Below are 18,792 nucleotides of genomic sequence, written 5' to 3' on the forward strand. Positions count from 1 at the left end.
TAGGTGCTGTGGAGCACATTTACAATTAAAGGGCATTGCGTCACAAACCTCTTCCAGCAAAAATGTTTTGCTTTGCTCTCAGCTAAAAATTCACTTCACTTGGCAATAACTTATATTCTGGTAGTATTAGGTAGATTTTTCAACTTGAAAACATTGCCACATACAATGCTCATTTCCACATCTCTGGCAATTTTTGTCTTTTGCAGCACAAGCACCTCTTGCAAATAGGAGGGAAGTCGCTGCGCGAGGTGGCATCGAATGCCATGAAGGCTGTAATGGCGCACTCCGTCCCCAGCGCTTTACAGCCTTCATAGAAGGAAGGGGAAGAGGGCATTCCTCAATTTGAAGTTATGCCGGATAGTGACGGGTAAAGCTTCCGCAGTCATCCTCTTGTATTGTTGAAGTATTGTGTATACATCTGAGCTCCTCTACAGCGAATGGCTTGCATAACAAGAGACTGTCCTTGCCAAAATCCTGTCTTTCATATGAATTGTCAACTTCTACAACGAAGAAATTTGGGCGTCCCTGTTGGCTGATTTCATTTTTTACTATAAAAGCCACATGCTCAGCCACCACTGCCCTTGCAGAAATTGCGAAAGTGTGCACTAGCACCAATGGCAGTTTAGGTGAATTGCTTGACGAGCATGCCAGTGAATTGCATCACACCAGGCAGCTTACACGTTTAGCATCAGCGGGTGAGACAGTTGAATAAGTCTCGGTTAGTAAACACATGGTGTGATCATCACTGATGCCGTTAACCCTATGTTAGGGTGGAAAAACAGGAATGTCAACGAAGGCAACAGGGATGAAGATCCTGTAAATGGATCAAGAATTTTGATGGCGGGGAAGGCGATAGCAGCATTTAATTATCCACAAGATTACTTTGCGTGGATAGATAGATAGATAAACTTTAATCCAAAGATAGTTTTGTCTTGCCCAAATGGGGCATCGCTAATGGTAGGGGCCCCTTGTCCAGGGCTCCGCTGGCTCTTGCCATCTTCTCTGCTCTCTGGATCAGCTTGAGCAGGTCGTCGAGGGCCGAGCTGGACAGCAGTGCCTCCCATTGCTCCCTCGTGGTGTTCGTGTAATGGTGTTCTATGTTGTGTAGCGTGCACTCCCACGTATTGTGTTATAGGGTTGGTGTGGCCCCACACCACGGGCATTCGTCCCTGTAGGCTGTGGGGTGCATGCGATGTAATATGTGTAAGTTCGTGTAAGTGCCTGTCTAGAGCCTACGCCAGGCAGCGGCATCCTCCGTCTTTAGTATTCGAAGGGGGGGGGGGGGATATCGCAAGCGACTCCCTCTGTGGTAGTTCAGAATTGATGAATACTCGGGGTCAACTGGGTCAGGGCCATCTGCAGTCGGCGTGATGAGTGCTCGGTTATGTGCAAATTCTCGAGCTGCTCTGTCGGCATACAGGTTACCCGTGATAGCAGCGTGACCCGGTATCCAAATGATGGTTATGGTGGTGTTGTCGTCAGTGTCCTCCTTGGGTATTTGGGCTAGGACTTGTGCAGCAGGTCTTGCGATTCTTCCCTGTACGAAGTTGCCGCAGGCCTGCTGGGAGTTCCGTGAGTATCGTCAGTGGTTTGCTTGCGTGTTGGCCTTCGCGGATGGCTAACGCGATGGCCAGCTCTTCCACTTCCGTGATCGTGCAGGGGTGGGTCGATGCACTGGAGGTGACGTGGCCTCGGCGGTTACACTCTACTGCCACTACGCCCTTTTTCTTCGTTCCGTACATAGCGTCGTCCGTAAAACGGGCCGTGGTATCGAACCTGAATGTTTTCTCTATGTATTGGGCCCTAGCTTTTCTCCTTCCTGAGTGTAGGTTAGGGTCCATGTTGCGTGGTATTGGGGCAATGTGATACCTGTCCTGGACGTGACGAGGCATCGTGCAGGTTTCTTGGGTTCGTATTGTTTGAAGCCCAAGGTTTGTAGGACCTGACGGCCCGTGTGAGTCCGCGCAAGTCTCTGTTGTTGTGAGACGTGAAGGGCTTCTGTGAGTTCGCTGAGGGTGTTGTGTAACCCCAGCCAATAATTTCTCAGTCGATGTACTCATCGGCAGGCGGAGAGCGGTCTTGAAAGCCATCCTCAAGAGCGTGTCAGCCTGTTTCGTCTCGGATTGTGTGAGACGGTAGTAGGGCAGGCTGTATGTGATTCTGCTCACCACCAGGCTTTTGACCAGTCGAAGGGTGTCCCCTTCCTTCATGCCTCTATTCTTCGAAGTTACGCGGGATATCATGCGTGATATCGCCTTGACACTGGTTTTGAGGAACGTAAGGGTGTGTGTAGCACGCTGGTTGGACTGCAGCCACATGCCAGCACCCTGAGCAATGACGTTTCTGGTATGAGGCTCCCGTTGAGGTGTACCTTGATTTTTCGTGTTGGGTCTGATGGGGACTGTGTGGTTACCCCGGCCTCGCCAGACTCGTATGAGCTCAGATTTCTCGGGCGAGCATTGTAGTCCCCGTTGGCTGACGTATTGTTGGATGAGGTCAGCTGCAGTTTGCAAACGTTCTTCTTTTTCAATAAGGACCCTGTTGTGGTCCAGAGTGTTATGTCGTCTGCGTAGAAGGCGTGGCGGAGGCCTTCTACGTCCTGCAGTTTTCTTGCGAGGCCGATCATGGTGACATTGAAGCGCGTGGGTGAGATGACTGCTCCTTGTGTTGTGCCCTTGTTGGGAGGGTGGTATACTGCAGTCTGGATCTCCCCAATCTTCAGCTCTGCCGTGCGGTGGCTTAGGAAGCCCTGAACGTACTTGTATGTTCGCTCACCGCAGTTGGTGTTGGCGAGCCCTTCTAGGATTCCTTGGTGGCTGACGTTGTCGAAAGCTCCTTTGATGTCGATTGCTAGGAGGGCATGTTCGCCGCTGCGGGGAACGTTGCTGAGGATTTCTTCCTTGATTTGGAGTAAAACGTCTTGTGTGGACAAGCCTACGCGGAAACCAAACATGGTGTCTGGCAGGTGCTTGTTCTCTTCTAAGTGTCATCTGCAGTCTCTTCTGTATAATTTTATCGTACACCTTGCCGAAGCAGGATGTGAGCGAGATGGGTCTGAGATTTTCAATTGCCAATTTCTTCCCCGGTTTGGGGATCATGATTATACTTGCGTGTTTCCACATCGCCGGCACCGTACCTTGTTCCCAGTGTTGGTTGAGAAAGGCCGTGAGTGCGAAGATGGCCTTGTCGCTAAGGTTTCTGATCATGGCGTTCGTGATACGGTCCGTGCCCGCCGCTGTGTTACGGGTGGTGGCTGCGATGGCCGCTCTCACCTCGTGTTCTGTGATAGGTTCGTCCACAAGTGGGTTGGATTGTCCCATGTATGGTGTTGTACATGGTTGCGTGGGAGCTGGATCTCCATAGCACTTGTTCTTGATGGCGTCGATGAGGTCTTGTTGGCTGCATGGGTAGGTGTGTAGTAGCCGCTCCAGGGCCTTGTGCCCCTCTTCTTTGGTTTTGGTGGGGTCCAGGATGGCTTTGAGTATGTGCCACGTCTTGGTGGTACCCAGGGTGCCAACGTAGGAGTCGCAGAATCTATACCAGTTCGCCGAGGTGAGTTGCATGGCATATTCTACCGCTTCCGCTGTTAGCTGTGCTATGCGTGCCTTCAGTTTCCTGTTGTACTTCTGTGTTTTTTTTCAAGGGCGGGCGAGGCCTCATTTGGCGTCCCACAGGTGTAGTAGGTAGGGATCTACCTCTGGGGTCTCTTCCGTTCTGGCAATTTCCTTTGTGAGCTGTTGTTTCTGTCGACGGAGGTTGTCGCACCAGTCTTGCAGGTTCGTGATTGTGTTTGTGTCCTGTTCTTGGGCTTCCCTGATTTTTCGCCAGTCAGTGATTTTGGATGTGCCAATCTGCCTGCGTAGGCGTCCTGTTTGTAGCGTTATGTTCAGTATGTAGTGATCGCTGCCTAAGTTTTCGAGTGTGTTGAACCATTCGGCTCACGTGGTTTGTGTGATGAAGGTGAGGTCGGGAGGTGAGGCGTATCCTGCATTTCGCCGCTTAGCATGCTGTGAACCTCGATTCAATAAGGTTAGCTGCGGTTGCAAATTCTGTCAGATAAACTGTGTGCTAAAGACTTGGCAACTTATTTCACTAAGTCTCTTGAGTTCATGATAAGGTTTTCTTTTGTTGAATGTGTTTGCCTGCTGTATTGTGGGTGATCTTTACGGTGCATGTTGTATGTACTAATTGTGGTCTTTGTAGGTTTGTGTGCATATGTCATCTGTGCGAAGGAGGGGGGAGGGGCGACCTGACAGAAGCACAGGACTTCATTAAGAGGTGGTTGCCAGGATCTGTGGACAGCGGTGGTGGCAGGAAGAGGCGTTTCGCAGAAACGTTTGCAGCAGAGCAGCCCGATGATCCCTCACTTCGGGGCAGGAATCATTGCCTGCCCACTGCTGCCCGTCTCTCTGCCCCACATTTGCCTTCACGTCCCTGACAAGTCCACTGTCGGCCCCTCCTGTCCGGCTGCTGCTGCCCCTGCTCCTTCCCCTGCTCCGGCAGCCCCTGCCCCTCCTCCTCCTGCTGCTGCCCCTGGAGCTGAGCACCCCTACTCATGCCTGCATCTGTTCAAGAACTTTATTGTAAATAGTATTCTAAATAAATATATTTTCGTTTATGCTTTGCGTGTGTCAGCAGGAAGTTTCCTTCTCGCACTTATTTCCATCACGTTTTCTTTGCTACTAATTGTATAGGCAGTAAGCTAGCATACAAGCAACAGAATGGCTGAGTACAGGCTATGCTTGAAACACATTGGATGCAAAATGGCTGAGCACTGGATATTCTTGAAACACGTTGGATACAAAATGGCTGAGCACTGCATATTCTTGAAACACGTTGGATAGAGAATGGCGGAGCACTGGCTCTATGCTTGAACTACATTGGATACTACAATGGCAAACTGTACGGCCAATCTTGGCTCGAACAGTGGGTGGACCTTGGATCGGGTTGCACTTCGCCATAATGCCAGGATTGGGCCAAAATTCGTACCAATTTCGGCGAGCATGGGACCATGCTTGGCCCAGTGCTGTCGTGCTGCCTGGGGTGTATTCTTACCGATTTCTTTAATTTTTTACTTGCTATTTTTACTCTTAACCGCACGCCTCTTAATACGCCAATCTCTTAATCTTTCTCTATTGCTTGTATTTCTTGCTTTATTGCTTATTTTTCAAATGTCCGGAGCCTACACTTATTACTTCTTGTTTCATGAGAAAACTGCAAGTGCTTTCTGGGAATCTCTGAGGTTCCATGAACAGGAAATAACATTTACGTGGAAGCAAGCGTGGTCACTCCGGTGTACGCAGTCTTCCCAAAAAGTGGAACGGACGAAGAGATAAGAGTTAGAGATTTCGAAAACAATAAAAAAGGCATCAAGAAACAGTGCCAACGGCTGCCAGGAGGCCGCCATCTTGAGTTAGACTTTGTTGTATTGGTACTATTGAGGGTGGTACCGTCTCCACCTCCCCAGCAGGAATTGTGGGTTGGATTCTGAATGAATGTACTTTTTTATTCGTAATTTATTTCCTCTATATTTTACATTCTATAGTAACGAAAATGTTCTAAATAGCGAATAAACATTATTTACACGCCTGCCTGCGTCCTTATTTCATGCTGTCGCTGTGGTCCGTTTCTTCGCGCAGTTAAACATTGATCCGATGATTGGTTTCGAGCCCTGTTACTTCAGCACATCAGTCTGATGCACTAACCATTCGACAAAAAACTACCCAGTGACCCAGGTAGGCGGCAAAATGGTTAGATACAGACATAGATGTCCCAAGAAAGAGCATAACTTACCGTAAGAATGCTAACGCATTAAAATGTCTATGGGTATGCTAAAATCAACACTTACACTTCATTGAAAAATGTCTCCTGTATAGTTCGGTAATCCGTCTGTTCTTCAGGAAAGCCTTCACGACGGTTTGTGAGTGGTTCATTTGAAGCAAAGCAGTGCCAGCCGAAAAAAAATGGCAATGTATAGCTCTTGTTGCGTACACTGCAACAGGCCCCATGGAATTCCAAGTGGATCTTAACAATTGTTTTGGTATGGACATTCTCTCTAACCGAATTCGTCAAATAATGGTTTCTGGTAGAGAGCAAGGCAGTGCACGCAATGTCAAGGGCACGTCCTGGTGTCAGTGAGTAGGATATTTGTGTATACCACCTGGGTGCAAACGAACATCTGTCTTAACATTTGCTGAACAAGTGCAGAAGAGATGGTTCCTCCAACCGTTACACCTACCTGCTTCCAAATTACTGGCTCGCAGATAGCTTTTGTTGTGAACTGACCGAAACCTACTAAAGCTCCGCGCCGTGCCTCCGGTAAAGGGACGGCAACCAACCTGGACAACATTGAACCAACGGCAAGGCATAACAACTCTCGCCTCCCAGCGCCCGGCTACGTGCGTAAAGTGGTTGCTCAAGGCACTGGTGGATAAGCTACGGCGGAAAACGCGTTCTATATGATATGATGACGGAGCGTGCGACAAACGTTTTCACATACGGCATTGTGCAACCATGTAGAAGTTGAAACATTTTCCGAGGCAGTGTAACATTACTTCACAAATTAGTTATACACGCTACTTTAGTGATACGCGCTGCCAAACCTCCAGCAAAAACGGCCCATGTATGCTTGGAATCTGCAGAATTTACAAATTAACAACCCGCGCTAAGACAAACAAAGCACACGGAGATCTCCAGGAGCATCTGGGGTTAATTACCCAATCAATGCTTGAAGACTCACTCATAGCGGCCAGATTAACCACTTACGTTGCGCCCTGCGATTTTGCAGTATCTCTTTCCTTCTACGAGGAAAATAAGGATTTGGGGTAGCACGGCGATTTGACGTCAGTGCGAAACTGCGCACCTAATAGTGGCTATGGTACCTGCATTGATATATTGTTACAAGCGTGAAAGTCTTGTATGATTTGGGTATTTGCCGCAAGCAGTAGACACGGGGTACGAGAGGGCAGAAGAAGAATACGTTCGCCTAGCGATAGCGGAACCTTGGCTGGCGCCCAAGACTGTCGGTTGCGTCCCAATAAACCCTCCTCACGGAAAGTTACCCGTAACAGAGTGGTGGAGGTGCGGGGTACCTGAAGTCGCCGTACTACAGAGTTGCAAGCTCTTGAACTCCACCGGAGCCGCCGTCTAGCCGGTATCTCGCCGATAACATTCATCATGCCACAGACCGGAGGAGCAGACCCAGAGCCAGTTGCAACCGCACAAAGGTGAACGCCAGTTTTTCTGCGCACCATTACAAGGACCCACGCTCATTTGGGGAAAGAGCGGGAGACGACGTGGACGAGTGGCTGAGGCACTACAATCGGGTGAGCCGATATAACCACTTGAACTCGGTCACAAAGCTTGACAACGTCGTCTTATTTTTGATAGAAACCGCACTGATGTGGTGCAAGAATCACGAAGAGTCCTTAACAACATGGGAACTCTTTGTTGAAGAAATAGGGAAATGTTTGGGCGACACTGATGCCAAAAAGAAACACGCGGAGAGAACACTTGCCCAAAGAGCTCAAACTCCAACAGAGACATGCACTACCTATATAGAAGTATTCAAGTTGTGCAAAATCATAAACCCGCAGGTGTCTGAGGACGACCGAGTCGGACATCTTCTGAAAGGCATCGCAGAAGACGTCTATAATTTTCTGACAGGGAGAGAAGACCTCACGCCCGTCTCAAATGTCTTGCGTCAGTGCCGTACATTTGAGACGTTGAAGACCCGTGACATTGCGGCCAAATTTGGGCGACTGGCAAACGCGACAACTGTCGCCAGCGTCGATACGAGTCCGTCCGCCGACCTTGCCTCTACTATCCGGGAAATAGTACGCGAAGAACTGCGGCGACACAATGAACTAGTGTGCAACGCAGCTCAACCGCCGGCCACGTACCCAGTGTATCACTCAGCGCACACAGCACCATGCGCTACTTTGCCACCGTCTGTGTTTGTCACGGACGTCGATGTGGCCGGAACGACGTGGCCACATCTGGAAACGTTTCTGTCAGAACAGCGGTTTGGCCAACGCTTTCACTCCAGCCGTGATGCACAGAGGCGAACGGCTCCTGTTAAACGTCCTGGGGTGCTCTACCCTGCTCGACGACCTCTGCCGGCTGAGCGCTTCGAGCGGCATTTCGTCGAGCGTCGCCTGCCCTTGTGCTACAACTGTGGTATCGAGGGCCACATCGCTAGGTACTGCTACGTGATCCCACAACGCCGCCAGCCGCCGAGGTACGACCGATCAACAACATCTGGCCAGCAACGCATTGGCGGTGCATACACATATCCACGCGGTACGTCCAACGACAACGTGGGAACACTGCGAAACCGTTCACCGGCCTCCGATCGGAGCTTGACACCACCTTCTGCTCCTCGCGTAAGCCGGTCACCGTCTCCCCGGCGCCGCTACTCGTCGCCTTCGCCGGAAAACTAGTCAGCGCGGCCGTTGGAGGTGATGCCGCTGGACAGTCTTCGATTATGACAGAAATACCTCCACCAATTTGCATGTTTAAAAATAAGGTTTGCGTACGTGTAGATGGCGTCTCAACAATGGCCTTAGTGAACATTGGAGCGACCGTTTTCGTAATGAGTCACGCATTCTAACGCCTGCTAGGACGAAAAGTGCTGTTTTCGTGCAACCGTACCGATGTGTTTCGTGGAGTGAGTGGAGAACTATTGTACCCTGTATGTGTGTGCAGTGCATAAGTTAGTTTGGGTTGTGAAACGTTTAACGCGGAGTTTGTAGTTTTCTGCGCCTTGATTTTCGTAAGCTGTGTGGTGCCAATGTCGATAGCCGGACGGGAGAAATTACTGTAGATTTGAGCCTTCCGCCCGTCTTTGTGAAACACCCGCCGTATTACGAATGTGCCCTTTGTGTCTCCGCATATACCGTCGTACCCCCGCTGTCTGCCAAATGTGTCCCAGTCGCCTGTTCTCCTGCAACCGACAGAAGATTTGACGCTACCGTAGAGCCCGTTCACCTTAGTTGCCTGAAGAAGAATGTTCTGGTGCCCTATTGTACGCTCTCGGTTATCGGCGGGCGTACTGTATTATGGCCGTTAAAATTGCTCGAATTAACCCACAATACTGCAGGAGGGTTTAAAACTTGCGGCTATTCGTGAACATCAAGTATTCGCGCTCGCCATCCTTGCAGGAGCCCCCGATGCCACGGATGAGTCCCAGTCGAATGCATGCGTCACGGACACTTCGATATTGGCTATGATAAACAAATCGCTCAGCACTAACCAACTACAGGAACTGGCAAATATTCAACGAAAACACTTCGCGTTGTTCTACTTTTTCCAGCAAGAGGCTCCACGATCCTTTCCCCCTTCTCGTGTACATCATCGCATAGTCACGGGACCTCACCAGCCTCTGCGACAAAAGCCATACCGGATGTCACCTTCGGAGCGCAACGTGATCAATGACCAAGTCGGTGACATGATAAAGAGAAACGTTATCCAAGACTCGAGTAGTCCGTGGGAAGCCCCTGTAATTCTAGTTGAAGAGAAAGATGGCACATGGCGATTTTGCGTTCATTACCGACGCCTCAACGCCGTTACCAAGAAAGAGGTATACTCTTTGCCACGGAATGATCATGCTATAGATTGCCTTTCTTCGGCTTCATACTTTTCGAGTGTGGACTTGCGGTCCGGATACTGGCAGATTCCGATGCACAAGGCAGACAAGAAAAAAATTGCATTCGTTACGCCCGACGGGCTTTTCGAATTTAATGTGATGCCGTTTGGACTGTGTAACGCGCCTGCAACTTTTCTGCGCTTCATGGACACCATTCTGCGTGGTTTGAAATGGGAGGTCTGCATGTGTTATTTGGATGATGTCGTGATTTTTGGACGCACGTTTAGTGGACACAACGCTCGCCGCAATCTTGTACTAGAGCGCCCAGGCAAATCACGCTTGGTACTAAACTCCAAGAAATGTCGCTTTGGAGAATGCCAAATACTGGTTCCAGGCCACCTAGTGGACAAAGAGGGCATAAGACCTGATCCAGCAGAAACTGCCACACTCGAAGCCTTTCAGCAACCTTGATCAGTAAAAGAGCTACGAAGCTTCTTAGGCCTTTGCTCATACTTCCGTCGGTTTATTCCCGGATTTGCTCACATCGCGCATATATTGACGTGTCTGCTTCAGAAAGGCGTTCAATTTGACTGGGCCCCATAATGTGCGTGTGCTTTTTGTGAACTGAAGTTCCGTTTGACCTCCCACCCAGTTCTCAAACACTTCGATCCCTTGGATCCCACTGAACTTCACACGGATGCTACCGGTATTGGATCGGCACAGTTCTTATTCAATGCTTCAACACCAAAGAACACGTCGTAGCGTACGCGAGTCGCTCTCTAAGCAAGCCCAAGCGCAATTACACCGTCACAGAACAAGAATGTCTCGCGGTGATTTACGCAGTACACCTCTTTCGGTCATACCTGTACGGACGCCCTTTCACCACCGTCACAGACCATCACTGGCTGTGCTGGCTCGTCGATCTGCGTGATCCATTTGGCAGGCTTGCACGTTGGACACTCCGTCTACAGGAGTATGACATCACCGTTTCCTTTAAAAGCGGTCGACGGCTCGCCGACGCCGACTGCCTGTCGCGGCTACCGCTTCCCACGGCGGACCGTGACGCGGATAACTTTGACCAATACATCGTATCCTTGGAGCCAGCATTTCCTGATCTCAATACCTTCAGGACTGAGCGGCAAAACGAGGACACTTTAAAACTGCTTGCTGCCAAACAGAAATCAGCAACCAATCGTTATTGCACAAGTGATGGGCTTCTGTACAAAAATAATTATTCTACCACAGGCTCATATATCTCCTGGTGGTCCCGCAAAATCTGCGCACTTCAATCTTGCGGGCTATGCATGACGAACCAACCTCCGGTAATGTGGGAGCAGCTAGACCACATTCCCGTCTTCAAGAACGATTTTACTGGCCTAATAGGCGTCAGACGATGCGACAGTACGTATCTAGCTGCAACGAATGTCAACGTCGCAAACGTCCCACAAGTACTCTTCCTGGTAGACTACACCCTGTGCCATCCCCAAGAAGTCGGGATCGACCTTCTCGGCCTGTTTCCACGGTCCTCTAATGGAAATCGTTGGATCGTAGTGTGCGCTGACCACCTGACACGCTACTGTGAGGCGGCTGCAATACAACCGGCTATTTCAGCCAACGTGTGCCTTTTCTTGCTACGTTTTATCATCCTCAGACACGGGCCTCCTAAAGTCGTTATCAGCGATCGCAGGCGACAGTTTACTGCATGTGTGGTTGAAGAGATGCTTCGTCTGTGTTGTTCAAGTTTTCGACACTCTACGCCGTACCATCCACAAACCAACGGACTTACGGAATACACCAACAGAACTCTCACTAACATTTTGTCCATGTACGTCTCGACGGATCACAAGAACTGCGACAGCGTTCTACCTTTCGTACCATATGCATTTAACACCGCCCAGAACGAAACTACCGGCTACAGCCCAATCTTTCTTCTTTACGCTCGGCCGCCACGTTATACCCTTGATACGATCTTCCCATTTATAAACCGCGATGATGCCTGCATATGTGAGACCATCTGTCGTGCAGAAGAAGCCCGCCGCCTTGCTTATTTGCGCAGTCTTGCTTCACAAGATCGTTAGAAGGCTCGTTATGTCCGCCGACACCGACACGTCACATATGATCCCGGTGACTTCACATATGAAGCCGATGCAGCCCTGATCCGACGCCACGACTTAACCGCAACGCCAGACGACGGTCTACCGATTTAGACGTGCTGATGGATGGTCATAACGTCACCGCTCTCGTCGACACTGGAGCCGACTTTTCCGTCTTCAGTGGCCCGTTCGCCGCCAAGTTGAAGAAGGTGAAAACAGCCTGGCAAGAACCCGATATCCGGACAGCTAGAGGCCACCTAATAACGCCGACTGGAATCTGCACAGCGCGAGTCACGGTAAACAACCGCACTTACCCGGCGAGCTTCGTAATCCTGCAGCACTGCTCCAGGGATGTCATCCTAGGCATGGACTTTCTAAGTCAACACGGTGCAGTCATCGACTTAAGGTCCAAGTCGATAACGCTTTCAACGCACAACGCGATACCACCGGATACAAGCATAAGGTACCATGCCTTGAATGTGCTTGAAATACACGTCACCATTCCGCCTCGCTCCAGCGTAATGATTTCCGTCGGTACCGAAGTGCCTGCAGACATGGAGGGCGTCATCGAGGGCGATCATCACTTACTGCTCGACCGTGAAATTTGCGTCGCTAGAGGCATAGCTGAGCTACGTGCAGGGAAAGCAAGGATGATGCTCACGAACTTCAGCCCCGAATACAAGCACGATCACAAAGGCACCACGGTCGCATACGGTCGAATACAATACGGTCGAATACACGGTCGAATACGGTCGAATACGGTCGAATACGGTCGAATACACGGTCGAATACAAAGGCACCACGGTCGCCTACATCGACGAAATAGTAAAGCCAGCAGTGTTTTTGCCTTCACGGATTCCAGTGCAGCTGCAACGACGACTATAGTACCTGAACCAACTTTCGACATCAATCAGAACCTTCCCAGGCATAAGAAAGAACAACTAAAAGCCCTGCTCCTGCAATACGAGGACTGCTTCTCGTCATCGTCAAAAGTTCGACAAACCCCTGTCGCCAAGCACCGCATCATAACCGACGAAAATGTCCGCCCACTCCGTCAGAGCCCGTACCAAGTTTCGGCGCGCGAACGCGAGGCCATAAGGCAACAAGCAGATGAAATTCTACGCGACGACATCATCCAGCCGTCCAAGAGTCCGTGGGCGTCCCCCGTGGTGTTAGTGAAAAAGAAGTATGGAACCCTACGTTTCTGCGTCGATTATCGTCGCCTCAACAAGCTCACGAAGAAGGACGTATACCCCCTCCCACGGATTGACGACGCCTTGGATCGACTCTACAACGCAGAGTATTTTTCGTCGATGGACCTCAAAACCGGCTACTGGCAAATCGAAGTCGACGAGAGGGACCGGGAGAAGACTGCCTTTATAAGACCAGACGGACTGTTCCAGTTCAAGGTTATGCCGTTTGGTCTTTTCTCGGCACCTGCGACTTTCCAACGCGTCATGGATACAGTACTGGCAGGCTTGAAGTGGCAGACTTGCCTCGTCTATTTGGACGACGTCATCGTGTTTGCCGCAAGCTTCGAAGAACACCTGCGGCGCCTTTAAACAGTTCTTCAAGCAATCAAAACCTCCGGACTCACGTTAAAGCCAGAAAAGTGCCGCTTCGCATATGAGGAGCTCTTGTTTTTAGGCCACGTCATCAACAAGTCAGGAGTGCGCCCCGAGCTTCAGAAAACTGCGGCCATCTCCAACTTTCCTCCGCCCGCTGACAAGAAGGTAGTGCGTAGATTTCTTGGACTGTGCGCCTATTACAGGCGCTTCGTCAAGAATTTTTCACGGATGGCTGAGCCACTCACGTATCTCACGAAGGCTGACGTCGAGTTCAAGTGGGAGACGCCGCAAGTCGAAGCATTTGAAGAACTGAAGCGACGCCTGCAATCGCCGCCAATACTTGCGCATTTCGAAGAAAACGGCGAAACCGAAGTCCACGCCGACGCAAGCAGCGTAGGACTCGGCGCCGTGCTTGTGCAGAGGACTGACGGACTAGAAGGGGTTGTAAGTTACGCTATCCGGTCGCTACCGAAGGCAGAAGCAAATTATTCCACAACAGAAAAGGAGTGCCTCGCCATCATCTGGGCCACATCAAAGTTTAGCCCCTACCTCTATGGGAGACCCTTTAAAGTTGTGAGCGACCACCACGCCTTGTGTTGGCTAGCTAACTTGAAGGATCCTTCAGGTCGCCTCGCACGATGGAGTCTGAGACTTCAAGCATTTGACATCACCGTCGTTTACAAGTCCGGGCGAAAGCACTCTGACGCCGACTGCTTGTCTCGCGCCCCCGTCGAACCGCCGCCACAGGACGACCAGGATGACGACACTTTCTTGGGACCCATCAGTGCCGACGAATTCGCCGAACAACAGAGAGCCGACACGGAACTAAGCAGCCTTGTAGACTACCTGGAAGGCAAGACCGTCATTGTGCCCAAGGTGTTCAGGCGAGGATTGGCGTCGTTTTTCTTGCAAAACGACATTCTCCTAAACAAGAACTTCTCGCCTCTCCGAGCCAACTATCTCCTCATGGTACCATCAGCATGGCGTCCAGAGGTTCTGCAAGCTCTCCATGACGACCCAACGGCTGAACACCTCGGTTTTTCCCGCATGCTCGCGAGGATACAAGAAAAATACTACTGGCCTCGCCTCTCTGCCGACGTCGCCCATTACGTAAGGACATGCCCAGACTGTCAGCGACGCAAAACACCGCCGACAAGGCCAGCCGGACTTCTACAGCCGATCGAGCCACCTCGCCGACCGTTCCAGCAGATCGGGATGGACTTACTGGGGCCTTTTCCGACGTCGACGTCTGGGAATAAATGGATCGTCGTAGCTACGGTCTACCTCACCCGCTACGCCGAAACAAAAGCCTTGCCCAAAGGCAGTGCTGCCGAGGAAGCCCGATTCTTCGTTGAGAACATCCTCCTGCGTCATGGTGCCCCAGAAGTCCTCATCACCGACAGAGGTACGGCCTTCACGGCTGATCTAACTCAAGCCATGCTGCGCTACAGCCAGACAAGCCATCGCCGGACCACCGCCTTCCACCCCCAGATGAATGGCCTCACCGAGCGTGTAAATAAGACCATCGCCGACATGCTGGCAATGTACGTCGACATCGAACACAAGACATGGGATTCCATCCTTCCGTACGTGACCTTCGCATACAACACGGCCATGCAAGAAACGACGCACATGGCGCCGTTCAACCTGGTCTACGGAATGAAACCGGCAACGACGCTTGACGCCATGCTACCGGATGTCTCCGATGAAGAAAATCTCGACGTTGCCACCTATTTGCAGCGTGCCGAAGAAAGTCGACAGCTCGCCCGCCTGCGCATCAAGAACCAGCAGAGAACCGACAGCCGACGCTACAATCTTCGACGACGCTACGTCGAGTACCAGCCCGGAGACCGTGTTTGGGTCTGGACTCTGATACGCCGACGAGGACTTAGCGAGAAACTCTTACGTCGCTATTTCGGACCATAAAAGATCATCCGATGTATTGGCGCACTGGACTACGAGGTCGTGCCAGACGGTATTTCGCAATCACAGCGGCGCCGCGCACGACCTGAAGTCATCCACGTGGTGCGTCTTAAGCCTTTCTACGCCCGCTGACGAACTTAGGTCCTTTGTTGCTTGGTTATTTTTGTTCCTTTCTGTACGCGTGGTTTTGTTTTCGCTTTCTGTTTCTAGCATCGGGACGATGCTTTTTAAGGGGAGGGTTTTGACACGTATACATGTTTATCTTTCACCGGTGGCCGCTTTCCACCGGCTAACAAATGTTAAACGTTATCGCTCGGCGCAGGACGCGCCTGTATCGGAAGTTTCTAGAACGCTATCGATGCTTCATTCCGTTGCCTGTTTTCACCGACGCTTATGTTATCTGATTGTATGACCGACGCGAATTGTCTAGAACTTTCTGGAAGACCCGCGGGCATCAGGGATTAATCTGGAACCTTCGATGACTCAGGTATAAAAGCCGACGCGTTTCGCCGCTGATCAGATTTCGACGACCGCCGACTGTGTTCACCGCTTTCGTTGTGCTTCGAGTGTAGCTTGGTTTTGTGGGCACTGTTAAGTCTTCAAGTAAGCAGTAGCCTACTTGCCAGAACACATGTTTATTGCCACTTGCAATACAACGGAAAAGAACACAAGGCACTTACGTGGCCGTCTTATATAGCTATACAGAGCTACTAATCAGTGACATCACAGACACACACACACGCAGGCACGTGCGTTCTATCTCATATACAACAATTCTAGACTTCAGTGACGTCAGAGCGCCACTACACGTTCTATCTAAGGGGTGATGACATAACACTCCCTTCCACCCCAAGTGTTCTTAGTAGCGGTCGGGCGGCTGTCTTTGCCGGGTGCTGCGTCGAAGCTCCGGTTGGGAAGATGGCGATGCGCTACCGCTGAACTCCCTGCCTGCAGACGATGGGTCCGGAGGGGTGGCATGTTCTGTGTTGGCAGCTACTGCCTGTTCACCTACTTGACCGGTGTCAGGCGCCTTTCGCTCCCCGTCGTGTTTTACAGGGTGTGTCCCTAAAGACCTGTGAGACACAATGTCTTGGCTACCGGCTGGCGGTTCGGTGTTTGGAGACGGCGCATGAACGGTCTCTCGCGCACCGCTATCGTTCACAGGGTGTGCACCTTGCGACCTACGAGACACAATGTGTTGGCTGCATGCTGGCGGTTCGAGGTTTGGGGATGGCGCATGAACCGATTGCGGGAAGCACTCCTGGAATGTTCGCGGTCGCAGATTATCCACGTGAAAGTACCGCTCTTCGTTCCCTATCCCGACCACATAAGTGCTTGAACTCACACGTTTGTTTACCTTGCCGCTCAACCACTCCCCTTCCCCGGGGCGTAGACCCTGTCCAAGGACACCTTCGCCTTCTTCGAAGTTCCTCCACGCACCTCGTCGCTGATTTGCCGACTGCTTTGTTCGCTCAAGTTTTTCTTTCATCCTTTGCTCGATATCCGGATGGAGAAGGCTCAACCTTGTCCTCGGTTTCCACGATAAGAATAGCTGGGCCGGTGTGTCTTCAGTGACCCCCGTTGGCGTGTTCCTATAGTTGAATAGGAACTGGTCGATCCGGTGCTGGAGAGACTTCATCTGCCCATTTCTTTGTTCGTCCATGACCTGCTTAAAAAGATTTTTTTAAAAGTCTGTACACAACGCTCCGCGCAGCCATTTGATGCCGGGTGATAAGGAGGCGATTTAGTGTGCCGAATGCCATTCCGTCTCATGAATGTCTCGAAAAGGGCCGATGTAAACTGTGAGCCATTGTCGGTTACCACTTCTTCCGGTAACCCATACGCGGCAAATACTGTGCGCAGTTTCTCTATTGTCTTTTCACTACTAGTTGACTTCGTGACAAACATTTCAACCCATTTTGAATAGGAGTCAACTAGCACTAGAAACCAATGCTGATCACGATGAGCAAAATCCCAGTGCACACGCTCCCACCGGCGCCTAGACACTCCCCACGACATTACAGGAACCTTGGGTGCCACATTTTCGGTCAACTGGCATGTGACACATAATTTCACTGTTTGTTCAACGTCTTGCGTAAGGCGGGGCCACCACATGTGGCCTCTAGACAGCATTTTCATACGTGCCATTCCAGGATGGCCTTCGTGCAACAGCGATAGCACTTTTCCGCGAAGAGACATTGGCACTATCACTCGATTTCCCCACGTCACGCATTCTCTGTCAAGAGAGAGCTCACTTCGTCGCACAAAATATGGTGGCAAAGCGTCATCACACACCTTTGAAGGCCAGCCGACCTGCGTGTAAAACAAGACCTTTGATAACAGCTTGTCTTTGCTTGTTTCCCCTCTAATGTCTTCTGCCGAGAGTGGGAGCTCGTCCAGCATAGAAAAACCTCTGTACACGTCATCTGTGTACACGTCACCTGTGTTCTGAAGCGGCAGGCGTGAAAGTGCGTCAGCGTTGCCGATATCCCGTGATTTGCGATAAACCCATTTGTGGTCATAAGCAGCATTCTGTAAGGCCCAACGCTGCACGCGTGCCGCCGACATAGCAGGAATTGGCTTATCGTGTCCTAATAGCCTCACTAAGGGTTGATGGTCGGAGTATATCACAAATTTCCACCCGTAAAGGTACTTATAAACTTCTTTAGCCCGTACACGACAGCCAGGGCTTCTTTTTCGATATGGGCGTACGCCTGCTCCGTTTTAGTCAGAGTCTTAGACGCAAAAGCGATTGGTCTTTCTTCAGATCCTTCCTTGTGAAAAAGGACTGCGCCTAAACCATACGAAGACGCGTCGCAAACCAGCCCTAGCTCCTTTGAAGGGTCATAGTAGGTGAGTACGGACGCACTCAGCAGCCAGCCCTTGGATGCTTTGAAGGTTTTTCTGCGGAAGCCGTCCATTTCCACTGAACATTCTCAGCTAGCAAGTCATATAATGGTTTAAGCTGTGCTGACATGTTCGGTACGAATTTCCCATAGAAATTTAACAAGCCTAAGTAGGCGCGTAGCTCGTTCTTGTTTTTTGGCGTTGGTGCTTCTTTGATAGCGCGCACCTTGTCTTCTGAAGGATGGATTCCTCTGTCACCAATCACGTGGCCCAAATAGGTCACAGCCTTCTCAAAAAACTTGCATTTCTCCTTCCGCAATTTCACACCCCGTTCCTTGAATCGTGTCAGCACAGCCTCGACCTTATTATAGCATTCATCCATTGTTTCTCCTGCTATTAATACATCATCAAGAAAACATGACACTCTGTCCAAACCCTTTAACGTGTCATCCATCACGGCTTGGAAAATAGATGGAGCACTTACAGTCACTTTGTAGTCTCCGCATATGCGAACTTTGTTATTAGCCTTGGGTACGACTACTAGCGGCGTAGTCCGATCACTTTGCTGTACAGGCACCAATACTCCCGATTTCACTAGTGAATGCAATTCCTGTGCTACGGCGTCCCTGAGTGCAAATGGCACAGGTCGATGCTTACAGAAAACAGGTGTACTGCCGTCTTTGAGCACTAGGTTCACCGATGCGTCAGCTATCAGTCCTAGTGCCGGCTCAAACACTTCCGAAAATTTTTCGATGACTGCGGCCAATTTATCAAG

This window comes from Dermacentor silvarum, chromosome 6 (assembly GCF_013339745.2).
Source record: "Dermacentor silvarum isolate Dsil-2018 chromosome 6, BIME_Dsil_1.4, whole genome shotgun sequence".
NCBI lineage: Eukaryota > Metazoa > Arthropoda > Arachnida > Ixodida > Ixodidae > Dermacentor > Dermacentor silvarum.